The following is a 6,000-nucleotide window of genomic DNA, read 5'->3' on the forward strand; positions in this document are numbered from 1 at the left end:
GTTTTTGTAAGTTTGTAGCATTTATACTTCTGAGTTTATTAAAGCTTAGAAAATCACTGAGATTTTAGGATATCTCATACTTATATTTGCATGGATTTTGTGGTTATTGATATCATCTTTTTCAATATTTATTGGGGGAAAGAATCAAGGTTCTTAGAAATATTTTATTTTAAAGCATCTTTTTATGATGTGGAGTAAAAAGCCCTAGTTTTTGGCTTCTAATGGTGCTCTGTGTACACACTTTCAAGCACATGGGGATATAGTAATTTATTTTTTAACAAGGGAGAAGATATAAATGAAAACTGTGGGCTGGGTGCGGTGGCTCATGCCTGTAATCATAGCACTTTGGGAGGCCAAGGCAGGTGGATTGCTTGGGCTCAGGAGTTTGAGACCAGCTTTGGCAACATGGTGAAACACTGTCTCTACCAAAAATACAAAAATTAGCTGGGCTTGTTGGTGCACGCCTGTGGTCCTAGCTACCTGGGAGGCTGGAGCGGGAGGATCACTTGAGTCTGGGAGGCAGAAGTTGCAGTGAGCCGAGATTGTACCACTACACTCCAGCCTGTGTGACAGAGTGAGACCCTGCCTCAAAAACCAAAAAACAAACAAACAAACAAGAATTAAAATGAAAACCATGCCAGAAAAATATCTTGGTGAGTTAGAGTTGAGAGGGATGTAAGAAAATAGCTGAGTTGACAGGCTGTCTAGATTGAAGCTGATGGGAGACATAATTCCATTTAATGAACAGATCTGTGTCCTTCTAAAACTTCAACTAGTTATGAAGAGGGAAAGGTTCTAGGAAGAAAATTCAAAAGACCTTCCTGAAATACAGATTCTCCGTGTGTGTTTATTATATATTAAATGCTGAAGAATCAATGAGGAATAAAATCTGAAGGAAGGCCTGAATGTGATTTTGTAAATGTTGTTCCTGAATAAATGGAAATTTTTCTTGGGATAAGTTTTGTCTAAAGGACCACATATATGACAGCATTAGCCAACTCTGTTTCTATATGTGTGATTTAGGAAAAAGGCAATTGGTTTAAATGGGGTAAACTACAAACCAGGGAAGAAGAAGGTAGCAAATCCCAAATAAGAAAATACAGGAGACAACAAAATAAGTGAACAACAAAAAAATTAGTAAGCTAGCAAAAACCTATGCTTGCTGCTTCCTGAATGTGCAAATAGTACGTGTAAACTTAAGTTTCACAAGGCCAGCGGGTGCGTAATTGCTTTTGTGTCACATCTAAAAGCTTTTGATATCCTTCACTGGAGTTCCATGACTCTACTCTTTAACATGCAGCATTGATAAAAATGATAATAAAAGTAGCATGTATTAAATGCTTAGTCTATTAATTTGCTAAGACTGCTGTAACAAAGTACAACAAATTGAACGTCTTAAGCAACAGACATTTTTTTGTCTCATAGTTCTGGAGGCTAGAAGTCTGAAATCAAGGTGTCAGCAGGGTTGGCCTTTTCTGAGGGCTGTAAGGGAAGGATTTGTTCCAGGTCTCTCTCCTTGGCTTGCAGATTGTTGTCTTTTCCTTGTGTCTCTTCACATGATTGCCGCCTATATATGTCCCCATGTTCAAATTTCCCCTTTTCATAAAGATACCAGTTTTATTGTATTAGAGGCCATCCTAATGACTTCATTTGATCTTATCTCTTTAAAGACCCTGTCTCCAAATAAGTTCACATTCTTAGGTAGCAAGGATTAGAACTTCAACATATGAGTTTTGAGGGGGACATAGTTTAGAGAGGGTCTTAGACAAGTTCACTTTTAACATTCCAGTCTCCCTATACCTTTAAATCCTTTCATCTACAGTAAACAAGGGCAGATCTGGCATTTCTAGCTAATTCACTCTTGGCCATGTTTTCAGCCCATGTTGAAGACAATAAACCAAACAGAGCTCTTTCGTCTTTCTCTCTTTCTTTCTCTTTCTTTCTTTTTCTTTCTTTTTTCTTTCTTTCTTCCTTCTTTCTTTCTCTTTCTTTCTTTTCTTTCTTTCCTTCTTTCTTTCTTCTTTCTTTCTTTCTTCCTTCTTTCTTCTTTCTTTTTTTTTGGTTTAAATTTGAGACAGCATCTTGTTCTGTCACTCAGGCTGGAGTGCAGTGCCATGATCACGGTTCATTGCAGCCTTGACCTTCTGGACTCAAGTGATCCTCCCACCTCCACCTCCTGAGTAGCTGGGACTACAGACATGTGCCACCACACCTGGTTAATTTGTATATTTTCTGTAGAGACAAATTTTAAACATGTTGCACAGGCTGGTCTTGAACTTCTGGGCTCAAGAGGTCTACCCACCTTGTTCTCCCAGACTGCTCAGATTACAGGTGTGAGCCACTGCCAAGCCAATTAGAGTGCCTTCTAACTCCCCAAGCCACCACATAAAATGTGGAATCTTTGCACAATGAGTCTATGTCAATAAATTTGGTCTGATCCAATTTTATTTTCTTTCCACCACTATTCCACACCTTTAGTATCCATTCCCAGACATATTCCCTGTATTCCAATCTGTATAAATTAGAAAACTTAAGTAGTTCTTTTGGAGTGTAACGTACCTCCTCATGGATCACACTTTGGACCTCATCTTTAGGGGGCTGAGTCTAGTTATGGGTCTAATATCAAAGAAGGATAGTGGGGTCTTGAGGGCCATTAGTATCTTTTAAGACAAGCATTAGGAGTAATCTCAGTTGGGGTGGAGTGGTTGCTTCTACTGAGAGTGGAGCTACTATTTTTAGTGGTGAGGAAAACTCAGAATTTAGGGGCTTAATGTCCCCATTTTTATCAGAGTCTTGCTAAATATCCCCATTCCAACTTTCAGGATCATGTTCCTTCCCAGTCAATGTCCTCGCTAGTTGACACCCCTTACAAGCCTGGGAATTCTATTTGCATTGTTAAGTTATACACTTGCAAGATGAAATCTAGAGTTTGGTTTTCAGCAATTTCAGTCTTGTGGCTACAGGAAATAACTCTGTCCTTTCAGGGCAGGTATGCAACTTTCAGGTCATTTATGCAGCACTGGAACTGAAAATTCAAATCCTTGGGCTCATAATTTTTTTTCTCCACTTTCTTCAGGGGTATTAGAAGCAAGCAGCAAAGCTCGTTATACTTGTTAGTTTGACAAAACTGTTCAAAGGTCTCATAAATGTGTCAACAGATCTTTGCCTTTTGTAAGTGGTTGATTAGGAGTTTCCATTTTGCCTATTTCTATTGCCACATTATGCCATGAACTATTCATCTTCTCTCTAGAGTTGGAAATAGAGTTATTATTGTGTTTAATCAGATTATAGAGCCAATTCCAGACACCTTAGAACCAATTCAAAAAACCCATCCTTAGGATTTTACTCCTCTAGAACTACACATGGTATGAAAATCTGTATTAGTCAGCATTATCCAGAGAAATGCAACCAATAGGATGCATGTCTATGTATAGGAAGAGATTTACTTTAAGAAATTGGCCTGTGGAATTGTGGAGGCTTCGTGAATCTAAAATCCAATGGGGAAGGCCAACAGGCTGGAGACTTAGCGGGTAGTTGCAGTTGAGGTCTGAAGGCAGTCTGCTGGAAATGTCCTTCTTGCTGGGGAGAAGTCAAGTTTTTTATTATAATCAGGTCTTCAACTGACTGGTTGAGGCCTACCCACATTATGGAAGGTGAACTGCCCAATGTAAATCTCATCCAAAATCACCCTCACAGAAACATCCAGAATAATGTTTGACTAAATATATGGGCATCATGGCTCAGGCAAGTTGGCACATAAAATTCACCATCACATTGGACCTGGATAATCCAGGATATTTCCACTATAAGTAGGCAGGTGGTTAGCAAACTTACCCTTTGCCAAATAACTTAACATACCCACAGGTTCTGGGGATCAGGACGTGGACATCTTTGGGGAGCCACTTTTTTCCACCTAACATGACTACCTTTCATGTGCATAGTAAAAAATAGTTGTTACTATGTAGCAGAAACGATACTACATAAAATAACTCACTAAAAAATTAAATCTTCTCTTTACCTAAACAAACAATGAGCTAGGAAGAAGCCACCCTGGGTCACCCTGGGCTAGAGATGTCAGTCTTGAAGCCATCGTGGTAAGTCTCCTAATCAAGGTTTCTTCCCCGTTACCTTCCCTTTCCACTTCTGTTCCTCAAGCACATATCAAAATATGCAATTTGTGAATATTACATTTAATTTTGAGTTTTCTGGCAACCAAGACAAGAAAGAAAATATAATTATATCAGAAAATTATACTAATGCTCCACAAAAGACTTTTTTATAGTACTGCTTTTGAGGTGAAATACATTTTATGTAAACCTAACTGAAATTCATTCAATAAATGTTAAAAGAGCCCCTTTGAGATTAAGCCTTCTGCTACATATTATAGATACAAAGATAAATCAAGTCTTTCTAAATGCTTCTAATATAATGAGCGATACAAACAAGTGATTTAAGCATTTCTGTGATGTAATGTGTGCCATAGTGGAAGTACAGAGTAGGTGCAATGAGGCTATAAGAAAAGGCATGTTTCATAGATATTGTAGCTGACAGTCTTGCTTGACATTGTACAGTTTGCAAGATTTCTTAAACATTTTCTTGCTGCTAGCATTCCTCTATATGAGGAGTTGTGTTGACTTACAGTACTGCATGTGGTGGTGGCCTGTCTGGACACTGGAACTACTGTGGGATAAAGGAGGAATTGTTAAATTTTGAGGAGCACTTCCTTTCTGTTTTGAAACAGAGAACTTGGGCACATGTGCTCCTCAGAGAAGTGTCACCAAGAATATTCGTTTTAGAGTGAACATTTCTACTTGGACACGCACCCGCATTCCATTTTGTGATTATACTTTGCATAGGATTAGCTTATTTATTCTCCCATTAGGTTATGAGTGTTTTCAAGAAAAGAACAATGTCTTTCCTTCCTTATATTCCTTGCACCATCTTTCCCTCCTTATATTCCTTGCACCTGACATATAATTGATGCTTAATATTTATTGAGTGATCTAATACCTGTCACTGAAGTTTGTTTTCCTTGAGTCAACCAGAGCAGTCATTAGAAATCTGGATAATTGCCATGAGCTGTGCGTTCTGAGGGACTCGCACTGGCTAAGGACTCCACAGGGCCGTGGAGACGTGCTCCTCCTTCTAGGGCATGCTCTGGAACCAGGAATGCTGGATTTCTCTGTAGTAAACACCCTGAAATCATGGAATGCTATATAAGCCTCTCTCCTAAAATAGTGCTTCAAAGGGTAAACCTTGCTATCACATGGGTGGGGAAGGAGAAGCTGTTTGCAGGATGTTGAAGGAGGTGGAGAATGTGGGCTGTTCTGTCCATACATGTGCATAGGGTCTCTTGAGGTTTGCGACATATTATAGCAGGGAATGGGAAGACAAACAGGATGCAATTCATTCCATGAGCCTGAAGCTTTTCATGCTTCTAGTTCCTAGAGTAGAACTCTGAATTGTCCCAGGATTTTAAATATAAACCTGGTTTTTGATATCATTATATGGATATATTTGATAGCTTGATTTATGATTTTAAAATATTGAGGTATATGGCATATAAGTCTTCATATCCACTCTTGCCTGAGGCTCTGCAAATAATCTGCTTAGCACACACAGGCAAAATAGCAATATTTTCTGTCTAATTATCATTTTTTTCCTATCAATTCTGTAACCCTTGTGATTTTCACATAGATTGCTTCTGGTTTCCTTTATTATGCAAACCATGGACAGAAGGAGAAAGACTGGCTGTGACAAGAGTCTGGCTTTTTGCCAGGGATTTGTCATCATAGCAAAGGAGCGAGGCTGAAGAGCAAGGCAGTGTTAATTACATTTCTAGAGTATTTCACATGGAGAATGGACCACACAAAAGTATAATTTTTAATTGTTTTTATTCTATACATCCTAGGTAATTTATGGGGTTATTGTTATATGAAACTGTGGTGGTTATCAAGGAAGCCTTGGGCAAAACCATCAGGTCTGTGTACCATTCTGTGA

This window comes from Aotus nancymaae, unplaced genomic scaffold (assembly GCF_030222135.1).
Source record: "Aotus nancymaae isolate 86718 unplaced genomic scaffold, 86718_ANA_hifiasm-v0.15.2.pri h1tg000016l, whole genome shotgun sequence".
NCBI classification, from domain to species: domain Eukaryota; kingdom Metazoa; phylum Chordata; class Mammalia; order Primates; family Aotidae; genus Aotus; species Aotus nancymaae.